This window comes from Sarcophilus harrisii, chromosome 1 (genome assembly GCF_902635505.1).
Source record: "Sarcophilus harrisii chromosome 1, mSarHar1.11, whole genome shotgun sequence".
NCBI classification, from domain to species: Eukaryota; Metazoa; Chordata; class Mammalia; order Dasyuromorphia; family Dasyuridae; genus Sarcophilus; species Sarcophilus harrisii.
Window position 1 is genome coordinate 71,259,661 of NC_045426.1, and position 22,804 is coordinate 71,282,464.

At 39.2% G+C, this 22,804-nt stretch overlaps 1 protein-coding gene across 5 annotated transcripts in view; it reads left to right on the forward strand.

Annotated features, from left to right (window-relative positions):
• The first annotated feature begins 411 nt into the window (after positions 1-411).
• The window catches only part of GRB10 (growth factor receptor bound protein 10), a 263,879-nt gene continuing 241,486 nt past the window's right edge, over positions 412-22,804 (forward strand). For 2 of the 5 annotated variants that reach the window (XM_031957203.1, XM_031957205.1), the window contains exons 1-2: positions 412-985; positions 10,094-10,188. The gene's annotated coding sequence lies outside the window, so the exon portion shown is untranslated. The remainder of the gene's footprint in view (positions 986-10,093; positions 10,189-22,804) is intronic. The other 3 variants (XM_031957204.1, XM_031957206.1, XM_031957208.1) reach the window with 2 other exon arrangements.

Here is a 22,804-nt window from a genome sequence, read left to right on the forward strand (position 1 = left end):
GTCTAGAAAGGGCTAGCTACCTAGACATGAAAAAAGTACCCAAACAAAAAAGCCACCGGTGGAGAGGTGAAAAGGACCAGACTTCCCCTCTGCCTTTTGGTCTCTCCGAATCCCCATCCAGACAGATCCCTGGGGCTCCAGACAACAGCGGTGGCTGCAGGGGGCCCACTGTGCTGGTCATTGCAGCAGCGGCGGCGGCGGCGGCGGCAGCAGCAGCAGCAGCAGCAGCAACAACAGCAGCAGCAGCAAGCAGCGGCAGCAGCAGCCGGAGGAGGTGGCGGAGAAGGAGTTGGAAGAGGAGGAGGGGAAGGAGGGACAGGGAGGAGGGGGCGGAGGAGAGGAAGGCGGGGCCGGCTGGGTTTAAAGCCCATTAAAGGGGGTGGGGGAAGTGAGGGAGCCCGGGAAGGGGGTGATGGATCTTGGGCAGGAGAGTCAGCTGAGCTTCTCACAGTGAGAGCCCCAGAGCCGATCTTCTGAGGTGGAGAATCGCAGGCGGTGGCGGTGGCGGTAGCGGTGGCGGTAGCAGCAGCGGCGGCGACGGCGGCGGCAGCCGCCCTATCCCCAGGAACTCTAGCAGCGGGAGGAGGAGAGAAAGAGAAAGAGGGAGAAAGAGAGAGAGCAGAAAGGGGGAGACTCGACCGGCGGCAGAGGCGATTGTGAAGGCGAAGCCACAAGAAGTTTTCTTGAAAATCCTTTTGCGGCCGACTACGTGCACGGGCGTGCGAATCTTCTGTGGACCGACTGGGCAACTACGGGAGTACCCAGTCCTGTCTTCCCGCTCCGAAAGTGCCAGCCTCGTCCCCTCCCCCCCCCCTTTCTCCCCCTCTTTCTCCTGCCTGGAACCAGTGCAGCTCGCTTCCCGACTCTCGAGCGAAAGCTCCGGCTAAGGGACTCCCGGAGCCAGCTGTGAGCGGGGAGGGGGCCCAGGGGCGGCCCCGCGGAGGAAGAGGAAGGAGGCAGCAGCATATAGCACCACCAGCAGCAGGTAGGCATGCATGCATGCATGTAGGCATGCACACCCTGAGAGTGAACAGGAGTTCCTAGCGGCTCCCGGCCCTTCGGGGTAGATCCGCCTTCCTCGAACTCATCCAGATCACCTAGCTTGCAGAAGTTTTTTTTTTTTTTTCGGGGGGGGGGGGGGAGGTGGGGGAACAGGGGTGGTGAGGAAGGAGGTTGACTATCCGGAGAAGCGATTGCCAAGCTCCCCGGGGGACCCCTGGGACCCGCCGGTCCTTTTCCCTTGCTGGGTTGGGGTGCTGATGTTGTGTGTGTAGAGGGGCGAATGCAGGAAAAGTTGTTTTCTGTGCCCCTTTCCGTTCCAATCTGGCCCCTAACCTGGCCCGGTCCGGAGGCTGGCAGAAACCTCGCCACCCCCTGCGCCTCCCGTTTGTCCGCGGAGCCGGCGCGGGGGGCGGGGAGAGGGGCGCAGAGAAACCCCCCCCCACAACACACCCCCGGCCAAACACGGGGCCGGGGATGCAGATGGGGCTGGGGGCTGCCTCCCGAGCCGCGGTGACGCGCGGTGTAGGTGCCGATTGCGCTTCGGACCCCCAGGGGGCCAACCTTGAGGCTAACTTGGTCCTCAGCCCCGCTTGGCTGGGCCGGGCCGGGCTGCGAGTCGGCCGGGGCATGGCCCGCTCAGCGGCCGCTAGCCTCCCGGCCGAGTTTCCCTAGCGCGTTGTTCACTACTCCTCTCTTGACCCCTTGGGGGAAGTGTTGAGCCTGCTCGCATTCTTCCACTGGCTTGTCAGAACTGAGGCACCCCTATTTTCTCCCCAGAAGAGGGGGGAAAGGAAGAAAAAAGCGGATGGGGGCATCCGGGCGGTTAAGATTTGCCGGGGCTGGGAGGCACCGGGAGCTCTGGAGAAAGGAAGCTTGAGGGGGGGTGCCTCTGGGGTGTAATTGGCCTCTTCCCTCCCTTTCTGTTCGCCTCCCGAGAAGTGGGATTCCGTTCCTCGGTGGCGGGGTGGGGGGGAAAGAAACGGGGCTCGTCTCTGCCTCTGTAGTTATTGTCTTGGCCGCTGTCTATTCCGTACCGCGTGCTTGTGTGTTTTACATAGCTGTCTATGTGCAGGCGTGGGGGGAGGCGGTGGGGGGGAAGGGAAGGAGGTGACACTCTTGCATCTGTATTTGTTTTCCTGACCGCTGTGTATCCGAACCGAGTGCGTGTGTATGACACACGTGTATGTATGCGCGGGGGGAGGAGGTGGACTGTGTGTGTGTGTGTGTGTGTGTGTGTGTGTGTGTGTGTGTTTGTGTGTTAGTATTTAATTGAGTTCTTGGAAGGAAGCTCAAGAAGTTTAGAACCCTCTCACTCCCCGCCTTCTCCTTCCCCATCCCCCTCCATCTTCCCCGGACAGCTTTTCAAGAAGTTTAATTGCACTTAAGAGCCGGAGCAGGTAAAATACGAAGATGTGGCTCGATTACTCTTTTAACTGCTAACTGTGGGGGCAGGATTAGAGTGTGACTGTTTTCGGGAAGGAAATTTCTGATGCAACTCACTGCCTTCGATAATTGCGTCTCCAAACCCCCTGCTTCTCTCTCCCAGTTAGGTCTGCTGACGGCTGCTGGAGCTCGCCGGCAAGTATGCAAATCGCAAGTAGATTTTGAGAGGGAGGAGATCGGCTGACCAAACTTTTTTTTTTTTTTAAACTTAAACTTGGAGGAGCCACAAGTGACTTTTCCACCATCAAGATATGTTAGAAATTCGAATGAAGGCCGAAGTTTAGCAATAAATAATGAGTTACTTCTTCCTTCAGCGTATTTTTTTTTCCTACAACGTATTTTTAAAGTCTTATTTTTATTACAAACTCGGTTCCAAACGTTATGGAAGAGGTGCCAAACAATCCATCCCCCCCGAAGAAACTCCAACTCTGGCAAGAAGTATGCTTGCAAATAAAAAAAAGTAGAATGCAAATAAATATGCATTCTAGGTCCCATTTTTCTTTATTGCTGTTTTAAAACTGCTTGAAACTTCGGAACTGAAAATGCTGATTCAGCAGTTGGGAACTCTATGTCTGCAGTGGTACCATTTAAAATGTTTTGATTTGTTGTACTAGGAACATATGTTGTTAGTATGGCAACAAAACTTTGAGCCTGACATTGCCATGTAAGGGATTTTTTTTCGCCCTTCATTTGAGTAAAATCACTGCTCACCTTTCAAATGAGAAAAATATCTGGTAAGAAGTAGTGGAAATTGTGGCCAGTGAAAATGGTTTTAAAAAAAATCTTTTTGAAAAGGAAGTCTCCTTTTAAAAAAAAGTTATTAAAGTAAGACTAAACATATTTAAATCTTACCAGTAGTAATTCTAGAAGGCTACTTTTTTCTCTGTTCAAAAAAAAAAAATTAAACTGGGGGCTTATTGGACTTGATGTCCCAGTTGTATTTTGAGTACTTGAAAGAGAATGGTAACCAGGCTAATCCCAGGATTAAAGGGGGGTGAATTATAAAGACAGGTTGAGGGGGGGAGGAGAAAAAAAAGCCCCCAGCAAACTAAACATAGGAAGATGAGTGATACTGAATAGGGAAACAAAATCTTTCTGAAACACCAAATTACAGGGAGTCAGGATGTAGTGAGGTATGATGTTATAATTAAATCATTTGGAAATTGGAAGGAGGCAACTTGATTTTTTTTTTTTTATGAAGACTTGTTACTGATGCTCAAGCAGGCCCCTGAATATTTACAACCTATAGAAACCATATCCTGACTTGAACAAAGAAGTCTATTGTACTTTTTCCTTCATCTTAGACCTGTAAAATTCTTAGTTTGCATAACTGATAAAGTGTATTTGCTGATTTCAAAGTTGGCGTAATTAAAGAACAACCCACTTCCTGTATATTCTGTCCAACTCTAGCTGCAGGGGGAAAAAAGAGAGTGTTTGGGAGAATGCATTTTAGTTTATTTTCGAGGTTGTTTAAGTTGCCAGTTTGCTAGGAACCCTCCATCTGTCTGTGGAAAACTTGGGCTCTATTATGTGCCCCTTTAGAATGAAGTTTGCATACTTGCATCCCCGACTGGGAACTCACATGTTCACTGAATAATCCAGATAGATCGATTTTGTAGCCTGTTAGAGCAACATGCAATCTCATCTTCTTATGAGAAGTAAATATTTGCATTATTCCTTCAAGTAATCAGCATTAAGTTCAGATGTTTATTTAAATCAACTTCCTTGAGTGTATGCTGATGTTACATTTTTTTATTTCTTGCAACTTCACGAATGGCCTTTCCCATTTCAGAGTAGCATGTAAGAAAGTCAGACGGTAAATACAATTTCTTTCTTATAACTGGAGCTAAAAAATTAGACTCCCAGAGTCTTAATGGACAAAGGAGCTATGCTGTGAGACCCTTTTGACAAGATTTTTGCATAATTTATTGGCTGGTGGTGCAATATTTAACACTTGGTACTTTGAGCCTAACCCTGCATTTTAATAGGCTTATACCAGAACTGAGTGAACTGCTCTTGATTCACTGAAGCATTTACTTATTTGTCTTTAAGTTGAAAGCCTTGGTTAGTATCCAGTCTGGTTTAAATCTAATAGCTGATTTTACTTGGGCAACAGTTTTGAACTAAACACATAAAATAAATCATTGGATTTTCCTCAGCTTTATTTTTTGAGCACATTACGTATTTCAGTCACTGTGACATACTGGATAGGACTGTCATTAAACCTACTGGTGGGAAGGAAAGGGAACCAAACATCCCCTCCCTTATTATTAAGTGAAGTCATAAGAACGACTGGTTTAAAAATGCCACTTTCTGTGTCTCTGTGTCTCTGTCTTTGTCTCTCCCCTGTCCTCTACTCCACCTCACTCTTTCCACCCGTCCTCTTTCTTTTCTTATCTCTGTCTCTCTCTGTCTCCCTCTTTCTATTTAGTTATAAATTGAAAAAGGGAAGTATGTAGTTTATGAGGATTTTTCCTTATATATTGTACCATATAAGGCTGCTTCCTCCTTTTTTCTTTGCTTCCTTGGAATGTATTAAGAGTTTAAACTTTATATGCCCCTATTAATCAGTTCACTGCTGTTCATAAGAAGGAGGAAAATTGAGATGGAAACTCTCTCCTTGTCCCCAAATGGCAATCTTGAGCCCCTCTGGTTTAAGGGAAATTGTATTAGTGTGTTGAAACAGAAGAAGACAGACTACACCAATTTTAAAACTTTACGTTTGTATAGGGAGAGAGAAAATGGACCATAAATAAAATCTAGACATCTTTCTTTTATAGGAACAGCCTTTTGAGATGGGTACTTTGACTTCTTAACCTATAAGATAGAGCTGAAATTATTTATTTTGTTATTGGCCGCTTTGATACCAAAGAGTGTGACCTAGATCATTTAAAATTTAACAGATGCAAGCCTCCTTTATTTTTCTCTGTTGGAAGGTAACTGAGTTACTTGACCCAGGAGAAGTATGGGGAAAAAATCCCTTATATGCTTGTGTCAGACCCAGAGTCTTGCTATTCTAACAACATAATATGCTAGAAACCATTTGTAGTAAGATTCTTTTCTTGTACAGAAATGACTTGTCTAATGCGCTAGAGTAAAGTATCCTCTGGAACACAATTATACACAGTAATAGCCCTTGGGATGTATCTGTTAATCCATTATCAAGCCTCACACAACATTATGAGTATAAGGGTACTTCCATCAGTAGTTATTCTACCCACCTTTCATTGTCATGATGGCCCTTAGGGTGAAAGTAGGGATGTAGAGAACTGGCTGGAACATGAATGTTCAGTACTTAAAATTAGCCTGTAAACATAAATACAACATAAATTCAGAAAAGGCTGTAGTTTATTATTTGAAGAATTTTATCTTTTGATGTAATCAAGGACCCTACTTAGTTACCTGAGTCTTCTGGATGTAGCATTGACTGAAAGAAAAGGCAAGCAGTATATTTAAAAAAAAAAAAAAAATCTAAGCAAAGCTCATTTCTTATGCAAGAATGTATCCAGTTTAATCGACTATGAAAAGTCCATTTTAAACTATGTGCAATTTTTTCATTCACAAAAAAAAAACCTCAACAAAAACTATATTACTTTTAAAATCTCAGTTCCCAACGGAATACTGTTTTTAGCAAGTACACAAGTTTTTGTGTTAGCCTTAAGTTTTGGTGTTGCCTTAGGAGTAAACTAGTGTCCCATAATCTTGCCAATGAGGTGTAACTGTCTCACCTCCTAGTCCCATCTTTCTGGTCATCATAGATGTGTTTGTCTTAGCTCATTGTTTCTCATGCCTCCTTTTCCTGTAACAGGAAATATTTCTTGCTAAAGTATGGGCAGAAATTGAAATCATGGACCCTATAACTAAAAGGGCTGGCAGAAATCATGTATTTCGTTTCCTTCATTTAATTCATGAGGAACTCCTAATTCAGGGATATTAGATGATTTGGCTGGTGGCTGACAAGCTGGTGTTCAATACCCTGTACCAAACACAATACCCTCCACAACCAACATAGCAATACTTTAGAGAATCCTCAAGGGATAGGATGCTTTTTATTTTAGCTGTATAGTGATTTTTTTTTTCATAACTCAATCAATGAGTCTGTGGATTTATAATGCTCCTTAAGATTTGATCAGTTGAAATTAACTGGAAGGCTCTTTGCCAACTTTACTATATATCTAGTATATATTAGTTTATCTAATCTGAGTGGTTGGACAAAAATACAAGGGTAATCTTTATTTTTGAGTGATGATTATACCATATTACTCCAAAGTGTCTTTTTTGAGGCCATCTGTTTTTTGGGAAGATTAGAAACTCTGTCCTTTTCCTGTTTTCTCCATTTATAGGTTGTAGTTTTTAATTTGTTCCGATGCCACAGAAAAAATGTCTGATTGCCTTGAATTTTCTTTCTCTTGTGACTTTTAAACTGGAAATGAGTATCTACATTCACTTTCTCCACCACCCCATAAACTCCATAAAAGTGTTAATTTTCACTTTTAAGAACACTCCTTTGGATGTATGATATATAAATTCTGGTATATTTGGCTCAGATCCAGGAAGATCTTGTTTTTAAATGTTACTTCTCAACATTTAGTGGCAGTGTGATCTTGGGTATGTCGCTTAAAATCTCAGTACTCCCAGCCAACTTCTCCTAGTGGAAGAAAAGGGAGTTCTTTATCTGGGAGTTCTTACAACAATAAAATTAAAAGGAACTGGGTTCCTCTCTTGATATTTGTTAAAACATTTGTTGCATTGTTTTGTAGAGATACCCTATGTTATATTTCTGTTTTTTAGATTTTAAGATGTGGAGATTTGGAATTGCATGCACTGATTGTCTCTTTAATATGGACTAATTGTGTGAGTGATCTAAGCACTAGAGACTTTAAAATGTTGCTTTTATTCTCCTAAAAGTTAAACCAGTGTTTCCCTCTCTTTCAAGTTCCATCTTTTAAAAAATTTTTTTAATATGCTAAGTATCCTCAGATGGAGCTGTGATCTCCATCAGTGTAGATCCCAACCTCTCCATAGCATAAAATGTAAGTTAATAATAGCTAGCACTCTGAGGGTTGCCAGGTACTTTATTATCTGTGTTGACCCTCAAAACAATCCTATAGAGGAGATACTCTTTTTATCCCTTGTTTTATAAGTGGGGAAGCTGAGACTGAAAGCTGTTAAATAACTTTCATCCACAATGATATAGTATTTGAATTCTGGAAATAAAAATAGTGATTAAAGGCAGTGGAGAGAGCGCTGAGTTTGAAATTAGGAAGATATGAATTCAGATTCGACTTCAAATGTTTATTAGCAGTGTGATCCTTGGCAAATCATTTAATCTCTGTTTTCCTTAATCTATGGTAAACACCTCCAGTTTCCTTGCCAAGATAACTCCCATGGACAGTAATGGTGTGCTAATGGTACACAGGATCATGAAGAGATGGGAATGACTGAACAGCATCAATAATAATTAATAATAAATAGCTAACCCTTAAACATATTTACTTTGTATCAGACACCATGCTAAGCAATTTACAATTATTATCTCATTTGATCCTTATAACAATCCTTGTATCTCCATTTTAGAGCTGGGGAAATTGAGGCAGACAGCGGTAAAGTGACTTGCTCAGAGCCACACAATTAGGAAGGATCCAAGGCAGTATTTAAACTTTGGTCTTCTTGACTCCAACCTTGGCACTTTCCCTATTGTGTATCCCCAGTTTCAGTATTTTTTTTTTCCTGTTTTGCCGCCTAGCTGCTTTTGAAACAATGAACCATTCCATGTGGAAAAAGAGTTGAGTGCCTTCTAGTTAAAATCTTGTTTCAGATGTCTGTATTTTTTCTTTTCTCCTTTCATGCTCCTTTTTAGATTAGAGGGCAATGTCTATATTTAGAACCTTGGTTTCTTCCCAGAGACTTGGATTTTTTGTAGTTCCCTTGGTGCGATTCTTTTATGCTTCTAATTGGTAAGAGTTGATAATCAAGATGAAATTGTAATAATACTATGCCATCTTGATTAACAAATCCCAGTAGACAGAGCTTTTTTAACCAGGTTAACCTGGGAGGGGATGGAAGAGAAGCTGTGGAGAAGGAAATTACTGAGGAGGAGGAAATTAATGAGAAGGAGAAAGCTACTGGAGCAGTAGAGGTGTGGTTTCTGGTACTTCTTGCAGGTGGGCCAAGACTTGGATTAGACTGATGGACAGGGTCAGATTCTCATAAGCAATCTAGGGCCTTTTGTAAATGGCCAGTTTTCACAGCTATAAATCGAGGGGTTTGAACTATGTAAATCTCATGACCTATCCTGGTGGCTGTTATTGTGTGTCATTTGTTGTACCATTATTGAATATCATTTTGCAAGAAACGCACTGTTTAAAACAAAAATGGAATCCTGTCAGGAAGGAATGTCTTTGTTTTTCCTCTTTATTGACATTTTGATAAGTAAAGTCACTTATTTTTGTCTTAACCACCGATTTATCATGTTCTCTCATGACTTGGAAGAGCTTTAGGTACCCTTTGGTGAAACTGCCTTTATGGAACTGGGGCTACAAGTGTGATTCAAGCTAAATTCTTGGGTTGAAATCAGGAATATGTGAATCTCTGTGCCCAACAGATAAGTAGTTTTGAGGCATCTATATGGAAAATGGATCCTAGGCAATCTATTGGTATTGACTCCTACAGAAACAGGTTCATGTATCACTTGTTTCAAAAGTTCTTCTGACAGACACTATTGTTACTGTTACCTCTCTTTAAGAGCCAAATTGGAATGTCAAGGATTTATGTGGTTATTGCAGCTATTAATTTTTGAGAAAACTGAGAAAAGAGTTAATATGGAGAATTGGGGAGAAACTAAGGAAATGGATGAGTGAGAATGAGGGAAAACATTTTTCTTTGGAGAATGTAACTTTTTTGATGTAGAAACATCAAGATAAATTTTGGAAGAGTGAAATGGGGAGAAAATGTTAAGGGTCATGGTTTGAGAAAAGTAGAAGAAATGCTTTCCATTACTTTTAGAATTATTTTTCTCCTTGAAATTATTGTAACTTTTACCTTTGGAAGAGACTTGATTTGTTATCTCAACTCCAGTGAAATCAATATAGTTTGAGACTATTTTCAGAAGTCAGCCACTGTTTTATAGATTTGAAGTAAATGGCTAGGAGTGTTTTCACAGCTAAAATCCTATAAATAATTATCTATGTATTATTATTGATTTTACTGTTAGTGAATTATATATTCGGTAACTTTAATATTTAATCTTGGGAAATGTAGGTATTTAATATATGCAGAAATGAGTACCTACTATGATAAAGGCCATTTCTCCAGTTTATTAACTAAATAATATATAATGAGGTCTCTGAGCTTAGTTGATTAATTGAAATTGGAATTTTATTAATTAAAAAACATCTAACCAAGTTTTTGCATTATTTTAGAACTAAGGATGGATGATGAGATGAAATATCGGAATTGAGTCAAGAAACTAGGTTGAGTAGTCAACCACTGCTGTACTAGTGCCTATGGTTGTTCCTGCTCATAACTTGTTAAATTAGATTCTCTCCTCTTTCCAGTTTTTTCTTAACTTGGAAAGCTACTGGATTGGAATGAAACTTTGGGCCTTGCAATAACATTTTAATTATCATTCACTTTTCTATTCCTTCAGAACCGAGCCATTTTCCTTGAGATCCTTGACCACTCAAGTCCAAATCTGAATCCAAGGGGGTTTGCTGAGAACTGACTGGCCCTCTTGACTACAAGGTACTGGAAGCCATTCAGATTCTTGATAGATCCAGACAGTAAATGCTTCTTTTTGTTTATGTTAGCTGCAGGACTGTATTGTGTAACCATTTAAAGCTCTTTATTTGTTTAATATTATGTAATGACTATAACTTTACCCAGATAAACCAGTGATTAGGTCTCTGATAAGTATTATACTTTATCTGATTGGTGGGTATTGTTGGGAGAGAAGGGGGTTGGGGCAGGGAAATAAAAATCCTGCCCTGGCATAGGTACTAGGGGAGAAAAATCCTGTATGGCAAGATAATCATTAAACTGTTCTGTGCCAAAATGTTGTGTGCCTTGAAACATTCATCATCAGTTTTGTCAGGGCTTATTTTAAAGAAGGCAGTGTGATAGTTAACATAGAAAACTAGCACTACGGTCTGCAGACTTGGGTTCAAAACCTGGCTCTGTCTTTGGTTAGTTGTATAAATATGGGCAAGTTACTTCCCTTCTGAGCTACAAATTCCTGAGCTGTGAAATTAAAAAAAAAAAAAAAAAAAAAAAGGCATTGTGCTTAAATGACTTTTCAAGGCTTCTTCCAGCTTTAAATACAGGGTTTTGCAAAATTCTTAGGAAAAGTTTAAGCTTTTATAACTTGACCTGAACTAGAGTTTTTGGAACACCCAATGGTGTAGGTTTTCTTGTTTGCTCTCAGTCCTAGTAAAGAAAAGAAATTAGTTGAAAATCTTTTAAATAATCTTTAAAACTTAATGGAAACATTTAAAATATATTAAAAATTAAAATGATAATTATCCATGTTATAATGGACCTGATTACCATATCCTTTTAGTCGGTACAAAGTGGAGACAAATCAGACTAATCACTAATTTTGAGATTGGCTTTAGGAATTTCTAGTTCAATTTCTTTTTGAGAGAGCTTAACACATTTTTTTTTTTTTTTTGTATACAAACACTAAGGACATCTTTGCTTTCACCCTTCAGAAAAACAAATAATCAAATCACCTGTTTTACAAGTTTATTGTTCCTTTGATCAACTGCCATTTGTCTAGTCAATTGCAGGAATTCCTGCCAGCATTTTGATACAGACTTGTCTGAGACAGCCAGACACACAGGTAGCTATTGTCTGGGAAAACAGTCATCTGCATTACTAGGCACCATCTTAGGCGAGCCAGAATGAATTAAAGGCTTTGTGTGCATTTTTTTTTTCTTAAACTACTGAAATATAGTGAAATGATGAGGGCAATTTTGTACATAATGGAGGCAGCAAAAAAAAAAAAAAAAAGAAAAAAGAAAAGAAAAAACAATCTGAGGTTAAGCTTGGAGAGGCAGGTAAGAGTATGTACAATGAATGAATCTTCCCTCTTGAATCTGCAGTCCCAGTAATTTAGAATCCCAGAAGGTTGGCATTAATTCTCATCCCTTTCACCCTGTGGGCTCACTCATTCTCCTCACCTGCAGTGTCTTGTACATTTGCTTCAGCAGATCTTCTGGTTCCTATTGCTTTCTTATGAATAAATAGTGTGTTTCTTGAAAGGAGAGAAGAAAAAAAGTGGACTGTGGAAAGAACAATGCATTTGAAGTGGATGATTTGGGTTCAAATTATGACTATACTATTTAACACCTCTGTGACATTGGGCAGGCCAATTCATTTGACTTTTTAAAATCTTGGTTTTCTCCGTCACATAATGAAGAAGTTTGTGTAGTTAGAATGACAAGAAGCTTGGCTCTCAAGAAACGTTGAGAAAATAAGCCTCCTCCACTTCTTTGCAGAGATAAAATATAGCATATGTTGTTGGACTAATATTTGGTTGGTTTTGTTAAGTTTCTTTCCTTGTCCCCATTCCCATTTTCTAATTTTCCTAGGTGTTATAAAAAATAACTTATGTGGTAGAGGAAGGGGGGAGAAATATATTTGAATATAAAAGTTTTGTAAAAACAAAATATATCAATTAGAAATTTAAAGGAATTTGGTTATATATGATATCCCAAGTTCTTTTCCAGTTAGATATCTTGTATTTTCTTGAGTCTCCCCCCTCCCTGCCACTTCCCTCTTTGACAGCTTTCCATGCAGCCCCACCCACTACTTGTTCTTTTGCCAGGTTTCTCAAGCTGTACCATTGTTGCAAATATTTGACTATTTTCCTCTTTGTTAGAAAAAGTGGCAAATAGTTAACCCTGTATTTGTTTTCTTTGTTTGTTTCTCTCTCTTTTTCTTTGTTTCTTTGTTTCTTTCTCCCTCCCTCCCTTCCTTTCTTCCTTCTTTCCTTCCTTCCTTCCTTCCTTCCTTCCTTCCTTCCTTCCTTCCTTCCTTCCTTCCTTCCTTCTTTCTTTGCTTCTTTCCTTCCTTCCTTCCTCCCTCCCTTGTTCACTCATTTCCTTCACTCATTGGAAAGTTTACTTCACCTCTGAATTTCTAATTCCTCATAAAAGTGAGAATAATAATAATACAACAAGTATTATCTGTTTCATGAGGTAGTTGTGAGGAAAACTTTTTAAAAATTAATTATTTAATTTTTTTAAAACACACATTGCTTTATGAATCATGTTGGGAGAAGAAAATCACCATGGGAATGATTAAAAAAAAAAAAAAAGAAGTGAACATGACATATATTGACTTACATTCAGTCTTCTTAGTTTTTTTCTGGATGCAGATGACATTTTCCATCCAAAGTCTATTGGGATTGCTTTGCATCACTGAACTACTGAGAAGAACCAGGGCTTTCGTAGTTGGTCATTGGTCATTGTACCTTCTTTCTTTTATGGTGTACAATGTTTTCCTGGTTCTACTTGTTTTGTTCACTATCAGTTCATGTAAATCTTTCCAGATCTTTCTAAAATCAGTTTGTTCATTAGTTTTTATAGAACAATAATATTCCATTACCTTCATATACCACAATTTGTTTAGTGATTTCCTAATTGATAGGCATCTACTCATTTTCCAATTCTTTGCTGCCACAAAAAGAGCTACTACAAACATTTTTGCACATGTGGGTCCTTTTCTCTCCTTTATGTTTTCCTTGAGATATAGGGAAAGAACTTAATAGTCTGAGAAGTTCTCTGGAAAGATGAGCTACTGTTAATTCTAATAATGATGGGTCAAAGAGTGCCAGTAAGTCCTGGATTCCAGTCCTTTCTCTGACATAGTGCTTTGTGACCTTCTAAGCTCTTGACAGTCTCCCTCAGATTGTAAATTGCAGGACAGCAATAAAGAGATTTACCAAGTCTTCCCCCATATCAAAGAAATCGCCCACTTGCTACAAAGCAAATCTCAAACAGATGAAGAAGAAGAGGGTGTTGTAGGAAAAAAATAATAAAACATCACCAGCAGTCCTTTCTGGTCTGTGAATTTTGGATGTCCTTGAAAGAATTTCTTTGCTTGGCTGCTGGATCGTTTTCTTTTCACGTGGTTCTCTGGTCTCTTTGCTGGAAGAGAGCTCACCATAATTTATTGCAATTGATTTGTTTCACAAATCTTTTTTTTTTTTGGGGGGGGGGTTCCCAAGAGCATACAGTTAGGCTATAGTATTTTAATTGGGTAGCAAATCACTTGACTCCTTTGCTTAGAATATTATGGGAACAAAAAAATCCAGGGCGGGATTCTTGGGGAGGTAAATTAGATTGATTTACTGCCGTGGTTGTATACAATACTAATACTATATTTTTAGAGGTGCAAAAGACCTTAAAGATTACTTTAGAAGAACTTAATTTTGCAGATGAGGAAACGAAGGTCTTGAAACCATGTAAAAGAGCTGAGATTCTCTCAGCCTGATCATGTTTCTCCTCAGGTCCATCCACTTGGTAAACTTCACTGGCCCCTTATTACTCTGAGGATCATGAAATACAAAGTTCTCTGTTGAGCAATCAAAGCTTTTCTCCAGTTAGCCCTTTCTTAGCATTGCAGCATTCAAACATGTTCCTCCCTTTGGTTTCTTCTGATTCATCCAGACTAGTCTTCTTGTTGCTTCTTGTACATGGAGCTGTGTTTGCATTGATCTATGTATTATTCTGTGCTTTCAATGGTCTCCTTCCTCCCTTTTGCCTTTGTCTCTTGGTAGCCAAGAGTCAACTAAAATACCACCTTCTGAATGAGACCTTTTCTAGTCTTCTCAGCTGCCAGACTCCCTTGCATTATTCTATATGTATCTCTATATGTATCTCATTGTGTAACTGTTTACCTACATGTTGCCTCCCCCATTAGAATGCTCATCGAGAGTGAACTGGATTTTGCTTTTCTTTGTATCCCCAGGATTTAGCATGGTTCCTGGTTCATACATAGTTAGTTATGCTTATTGATAGAGTGGAATGGGGTCTCTGATTCTAAAGTCATTTATGACCGAGCTGCCTCCATCTAAGTTGATCTGAACAGGACAGAGAACAGAGAACAATGTGATACAGTGTTGGGATGTGGAATACAAAGACCAATTTTCTAATCACTTTGGACAAGTTTGAAAGTTTCAAATCCTCATCTGTAAAATGAAGTGTTGGACTATATGATGACCTCCAAGATTCTTTCCAGCTCTGAATCTTAAATCCATCATTACCACTAGGGGAAAAAAAATCAAAATTAAGCCTTACTTGCTGATCGGGGATCACTTAAGATATTCTTTGTGTGTGTGGGAAAAACAGCCTAAAAATTAGGAGGTATTATTATTATTATTTTTTTAATATCAGCTGCTTTTCTACAGAAAGAGAAGTATGAAAAGAAAAGAGATTGAGACTAAAGATGAACCTGTTTAGAATTTGAGCATTATCAAGCTACAAATTAGAACCTACTAAGTTGTCTCACTGGTGGATCTAATTCAGGAAAATTCTGTAATTGCAGAGGGAGAAACTTGCTTGTTTAGTGTCTCATAAGAGTTTCAGTTGAAGATTGTTACTGTGGAATTAGAACTCCGTGCTCTGAACATTTTCTTCATTTATTTGGGTAGGAAGATTTCAGAAAGTGCTTGTATCTGAGAAGGTTTCTTTTTTTTTCCTGCTCCTTCATTGATTCTCAGTTAAATAGATAGTTATACAGAAACAAAGGATAATGTGATAGACTGTTATTTTATGAAATGATAGATTTCTTCAATTAGAAGGAAATTACTTAGTCTAATTTTTTTACTCAATATAGGATTCACAATATAGAATTTTAGAATATTGAATATTAGAATAGGAAGGTCTCTACAGATAATTATGCCCAATATCTATTTCCCTTTCCATTTTACAAATGGAGAAACTGAGGCCTATAGAGGTAAATGACTTGGCTAAAGACACATAACTAAGGAATGGTAAATCTCTTGACTTCTGTAGGTGAAAGAATATTGGACTTTTACTGTTCTTAGTCGTTGATATGTCATCTTCCAGCTTTTGCTTGAACACTTCTAGGGATGAGCTCATACAAGACACTGTATTTCATCTTTGAACAACTATAATTGTAATAAAATTCTTCCTTAAGAATTAATTATATAATAATATGATATAATATTAATATAATGTAAATAAAATGTCACAATATAGAATATATTCATTTATACCAGTTTCTTTATTACTCTTACTTTTAGGTCAAAGTAGAGAAAAATTTTGGTTTTCACATGTTTCATTGCAACATTACAGCGCTTCAGATCGTCAAATGGAGCTGTCAGATTTTTTTCTTGCATCTTTTCTTTGGGTTTAAAACATCCAGTTCTGTCAAACTGCTCTTCATTGAAATACTGTTTGGTTTTTAAAGCCGGGCACAAACTGGCTCTTTCCTTCCTTTTGAGCCTCCTTATACTTTCCAATGCAGCTACAACAGTCCTATCTTCTTTGCATTTTTAAATTCTCTGCCCCCTCCCCATCCATGCCTGGACTGCTCCCCTTCCTCATCCTTACCTCTTGACTTCCCTGGCTTCCTCCCCTTCCTCTGATCAAGTCTCACCTTTTGCTGGGGGTATTGCCCAGTCCTCACTGATAGAGCCTTTCCTCTGAGACTACTTCCCCTTCCCACCATATACATCTTGTATAATAGTAGTTGTTTATATGTTGTTTCTCCCTGTTAGGATGTGAATTCCTGCAGGATTAGATAGGTTTTTTGACTTTCTCTGGAACCCTGATACTTGGTACAGTGCTTGCCTGTAGCAAACACTCATTTAATAAAGATTCTTGTTGATTATTTAATATGCCACTTTTTTTTTTTTAACTTTAACATTTAGTATTTCAGGAGTTTTAGGGGAGGTAGACTCTAGTAGAAGGGAGCTACAATATTGGGACTCTAGGGCTGGTGGCCAGTGGGTCTATTTACACTACATAGTGTCATAAGTTAATGTCTGGTGAGACACAAGTAGGTAAGATTCGGAGGAAGGCTTGATGGCCTTGGGGAGGAAATACCCCTCTCCATCCTCATTCACTGTATGCTAATTATAGCTCTACAACATGCATAATAAGTTGAGCAAGAGATGTACAAAGACATGCATAACAGTGGACCTTGCCTTAATCTTACTTAGAAGACTCTGGTGATGTTTTCTAGGGGGATCCTGGCATTTGAAATAACTTTTTTACTCACTCTCCTGACCTCCTTGGGGGAGAGAGGAGGGTGATAGATCCCTATTCAGAAGATGTACATTCAAATCCTGGTCCTATGTGATCATTTTTGCTTCTTCTTTTTGATCTCTAAAAAAAGAGGGTTAGATTAGATCATCCCTAGTATTCTTTTCAGTTCTAAACCTATGACCTGTGAAAACCGCGTATTTTAAAATCAGCCGGAGTCAGGAATTCAGGTTAGGGGAAAATCGTCAGTCTTTATTCTCAGTGAAGAAAGATCGAAGGTGGAAGGGAATCGGCAATAGCAATGTGTGCAGCTGAGTCAAGAAGCTAGCTAGACCAGAAGCCACAAGACTAGCAGCTGGGAGTATGGAACCCAGGCCAATCTCTCCCAGCTTCTCTTCCTGTCTCTCTGCCTCCACCCCCAAAATCGTCATTTCCTATACAACACATCAGGACTTGCACAGAGAGTGGGTGGGGGCCATTCTTTATCCAATCATGTATATTAATAGAGTATAGCCCAATTACTATTTAGCCTCACATATTTGGGACCTCAGTGCATTAACTTAAACCTCAGCCCATTACAATGGCCCTGTCTTTTTATCCAATTTTCCTGTTGGGTTTGTTAGTAGAGTCAGTTGTTGGCACTATATATTTGAGTTCTTGGTGCACATACCTCCCCCTCAACCTTTGCCCAGCCTACCTTCCATTCTTGGAATAGATCCTTCCTTCTTCATTTTAGCATCTTTGTGTGTCTAGTTCCTGTGAAATCTCACCTCAAGGAGCATCTCCTCAATGAAGACTCTCCTGATGTCTCCTCAGTTTCTTGTGCTTCCTCCCCTCATCCTCCCTATCCCTTTCTGGAATTCCCACTTTCGGGCTCATGATGTTTGGACTAGTGAGTGCTTCTTTCACAGGGCTCATTAGCCCACTGCACCCATGTTCATCTTTCATATCAAGCATTGTCAGACATTGAAAAAGATTTTGTTATTTATTCTCCTATGGCACCATTTGCCCTCGATGTAACTTTCCAAACCAAAACACTTCCTTGGCTACCACTGTTTCTCTCTTTAAGTAAGGTAAGATCCTAGAGAGCAGGAATTACTTTTCTAATTTGTATACCTATACCTTAGCACTGTTTTCCAAAAGTTCATTTATATCTAAATGTGACCTATCTCCCCATCCTCTCCCAATGCCTTTCTTTAAAACAAGCCCTGTTTCACTTTTTATGTCTTAATACCTAGAAACAGCTCCTGGCACTGCTTAATAAATGATTTTTGATTGTGATTTATTGGTTTCTTTTCAAGTGCTTTGTGATTAGAATGATCATAGAATGAAAAGTTTTAGAGTTAAGAACATCAGTTACTACCATCTTTTTTTTTTCTTTTAAATAAATGAGGAAGTTGTAGTTCCCCATGTCACAGAACTTTAAGGTCCCTAGCTGGGTATATAGAACATGGGTCTTAGGACTTTTTCTAGCATCTCCTCCAGTTCCCCTTGGGTTAGATACTTTCTTGGATCAGGAAAACTTGAAGAATAGCAGGCTTACACATCCAGGTATAAACACAGGAATTCCTTATAAACACAGGAATGCTTATTTATGGTTGCTTCTCCCAGTCTAGGAGGGTGATTTACATATCTCTCTCTTTATATCCATTAGCATTATGTGTGTTTGGGGCTGGACTTAATCTGATCCTCAGTGATATTTAGAATCAGAGAGACAGAGAGAGAGAGGAAGAAAAGAGGAGGGAGACACAGAGAGAGAGAGAGAGAGAGACAGACGGATTGACAGACAGAGAGATGGAGAGAGAGAAAGGGGAAAGAAAGGACGGGAGAGAGACAGAGAGATAGAGAGGGAGAAAGGAAGGAAAGAGGGTGAAAGAGACAGGGAGAGAAGAAGGAAAGAGGGTGAGAGAGAGAAAGATAGAGACACAGAGGGAAAGGAAGGAAAAAGGGAGAGAGACACAGATAGACACAGAGGACAGACAAAGACAGGGAGAGAGGAAGAAAAAGGGGGAAGAGAGGAAAAGAGAGGAAGGGGAGGGGGAGAGAGAAAAAAAAAAGTAGGGAAAAAGGGAATGAGAGAGACAGAGTGTGTGTGTGTGTGTGTGTGTGTGTGTGTGTGTGTGTGTGTGAAGATCAGGTTGGTCAGATTCCCTCAGGTCTTCTGTAAAAAAGGACCAGATTTCATCTTCATTTTCCAAAACTCTTATTACCCCAAATTAGTGGTTTAAGTGAAAACTAGTTTTGCAGTTGACTTGCTACATTTCACTTTCTGTCAGTTAACTTCTGTTTTATTGAGGGGGGTTGGTTGAGAGGGGGAAGAAGGATATTCAGGATTTGGTAATTTGAGTTCTAGTGTCAGAAATTGTCACCTTCTGATGATGGGGAGGGGAGAGGTGGGGCTGGGCTTGTTAGGAGTGCATGTCTGAATCCTCTGGATTTAATCAGGTATGGCAGAATGTGTGAAAATAAACTTTTGTAAGGGTGATCTTTTCTTTTCTTTTTTTAATCTTTAAACTGACTTGAAAAAAGAAGTTGGCAGAGTTGTTAGAATGAATGTCATTCAACTCTTCCTTCCTCCCCCCAATGGAAACTAATAATTATCCTTGGGTGTTGGAATGATTTTTGTTTTGGCCTGTAAAATTGATTGACCAAATATGGCATACTTACTCTTCCATTCCTTCTCCTTTTCTGTTTCTCTTCAAAACACTTACCCATTTCTGTATTTCAAAATAAAACAAGAAAGATTTATCCCCATATAACTTTGTTATTTCTCCTACACACCCACACATTTATCCATCCTCTTAGGATTCTCCAAGCACAATCTACTTCTCTTTTTTTTTTTTTTTTTTTTGGACAAGGCAGCTCGAGGATTAAATTAAAAGAGCAAGAAGGTTTAATTTACCACCAATTTTATTTATACTTCTGGGAAAAAGTTAAGGATCAATTATTATTCCTGGGCATTAAAGCTGATGGTGATTTAGCTGTTGTTTAAAAAAAAAGTCAGTTGATTCATATACTCTTGAAGCAAGATGGGAAAACACTTTCTTCATTTTGAGTGCTTTAGAGAAAACATCAGTAAAACTTGGTGAGAGCTCTAGTAATCTGGAACCAGGGACAGGGAGTGTCTGTTCTGCCACATCCTAGTGTGTTGTGAATAGAAAGCTGGGCTTTCGCTTTGGACAGTGATGAACACTACTGAGCTGTGTGAAGCTCTTTAACTATCAGTGTGAGGATTAAATGAGTTTTTTATATGTGGAAGCAGCTGGGGTGGTCAAAAGAACTCTGGGTTTTGAGTTTTGATCCCAGATCAACTTCTTATCCATGATATCGAGTGGTACTTTTGACAGCTGTAAATTGAATGCATCTGGGCTACATAAATCCCTAAGATCTGACCTCCTCCTTTCAGCTCTAAATTACCAAACCCAACTAGGTGGCTAGAGTACTGGTTTGGGAGTCAAAAGGACAATTCAAATCCAGCTTTAGACACTTACTAGCTGTGTGACTCTGGGCAAGTTACTTAACTATTTACTTATCCAGCAAATGAACTGGAGAAGGAAATGGCAGACCACTCCAGTAACTTGGCCAAGAAAACCCCAAATGGGATCAGGAAGAGTTGGACTCCATTGAAAAACACCAAAAAATTGTAGGCCTTTTGTGGCCAGGTATATTTTTTTCCTCTAATGCTTGACATACCTAGAATTATTTATCTGATAACCTCCTTTATAAATCATGCAGTCAAGAAGTAAGCAAGAAAAAGACCTTTGAGCTTTTTTTTTTTCTCTTCAAGCTTATGCACCTAAGCATATGGAAGAACTTCATCTACTCCTCTGTCAAAATTTACTTTCATTCACTAAATAGAATTAGGACAAGATCGGCTCTCCAATTTTTTTTTTTGGATATACAGCTGAAAAATGCTACATGGCCCCATTAGAAGAAGGAGGGGAGTATTTAGAGAGAGGCATAGATGTAGCCAAAGAAGCCACAAAAATAGACCTTAGAATTAATAAATGCAGACTAGGACCATTTTAGGATTAAAGAAGAATTATTTTCTAAGTGTCAGATCCTATCCTAATCACTGGGATACAAATAAAAGCAAGCAGGTCACAATTCTGGTCTCATATAGTTTATATTCTAAAAGCAAAAGAAAATGGTTATTGGAGTGGTGACCAGGAAAAAAGAGGTTTTTTGGAAAAGAAAATGAGAGTGGTGATGGGGGTCAATGGGGATCATAGGCAATTGATGTATAAATCTCTAGTAGGAATAGTGTTGTTTGATTACTATCTTGGGAACTAGAATTGAGGAGCCCAGAACTTTGCAAACCTTAGTGTACCTCGAGGACACAGCCTTTGTATTTTAGAATTAATATTAATGATAATGTCCCTGAATTGATCCAGAAAAGAATAACTTATGTTCAGCATAATCGATTTTAAAAAGCAGATCTATATGTAATATCTTTCAGGTAGATTTTTCATCAAAATTGAAAAATAAGTTTAAATATAAAAAATTGAATTAAAAGTAATTCTTAATTTAAAAATAATTCTTGATACTTTAATCATATAGAATACTCATTGGTATAGAATTATTCCCTTATAAAATAAATAAATTAATTAAATTATGAGTGTGTGTGTGTGTGTGTGTGTGTGTGTGTGTGTGTGTATTCCCTTTATTCCCACATAAAGCTGGATAAATGGACAAACACTAATTTGGAGTCCTGGGTTTGATAACTACAGCCTGTATAATAAGCCTGGACAAGTCATAAGCTACCTAGGCCTTAGTTCTCTCATCTTTGTAATGAGGAAATTGGATTAGATGGCCCCTGAAGGTTACTTCTAACCCTAACTCTAGGAAACTATGGAAAATGAAGTTTTGACTATGCCAGGACGCTTGACGTGTAGGTAGCTAATGCATACTTGTTGAATTGATAAAATTGATTCGATGGGGCTGTTGATTTTTTTTTATATTTTTTATGTCCTTCACCTTTATAAATATGGTTACTTGACATATTCTGGAGAAGTCAAATATTATATAATTGTAAACTGCATAACAGAGTCTGGGTATTGTAAGATATAATTGAATGAAAGCTTATATAGTGCATAACTATTAAAAAAAAAAAGACATTTGTTTTATGGCACTTTGTGCAGTAAAGTACCTGTAGCTACAGTAGAGAGATCCCTATATTTTGTTTTCATTTAAAATAGAGAAGCTAAGCCCTCACATGCAGAAGGCTATGATTTCTATTATCCTCTGTGAGTGAAGAAAATGAGATGTTGGTCCAAATAACGAAGAATGTGGAAGTGTGATAGGCAGTGATTTTTTTGCTCCTGAACTTTTGGAAATCACTGTGCTTCTGTGAAAGGAGTAGAAGCAAATATTGGAAAAAAGGGTCAAGGATGGAAAGACATAGAATGTTTTGATTATAGAAAAGGGATGGGGAAAAAAGCTTCCCATGACTTCCTTTACCGTGTTCTCTTGTATCCTAGAAAATTGCCATCCTCAAAGGAAGATAAAAGTTGGGCCCAGTTAGTATACATTTAAGCCCCCACATTTCTCTGTCTGGATCTCTCCCTCTCCTTCTGTCCCTCCCTCCCTTCCTGTCTCTCTGTCTCTCCCCTTCCCCCACTCTTCTTCTTTGTCTCTGTCTGTCTCTCTCAGGTTTAGTAGGTGACTATAAATTCTTTAGTGGCCTTGATTGGCTTAGTGTTCCCCAGGATGCACTTAGATAGTCTGCCAGGAGGGGCACCAGGCCACTTGGCATTTTCCACAGTCTGGCACACTTCCAGTTAGGTACTTGCTGGACTAGGGCCCATCCTTCATCACACTTGTATACCCAAAATGGTTCCAGATGCCCTAGGATATTCTGGGTAGATCATACAGAGTTCTGAGCTATCAGAGATTTTTCCTCTAAACTTAGAGTTTTTAACCTGGAGTCCAGAAACTTGCTTTTAAAATATTTTGAGAATTTCATTTTCATGTCCTTGGTTTCCTTTATATTCCTATATATTTCTTTTATTCATTTAAAGAGTGTTCTGAGAAGGAAATCAGAAGTTTTATTAAATTGCCAAAGAAATTCATGACACAAAAAATTAAAACCCTTGCTCTGGGGTAATTAACTCCTCAAACTGGAG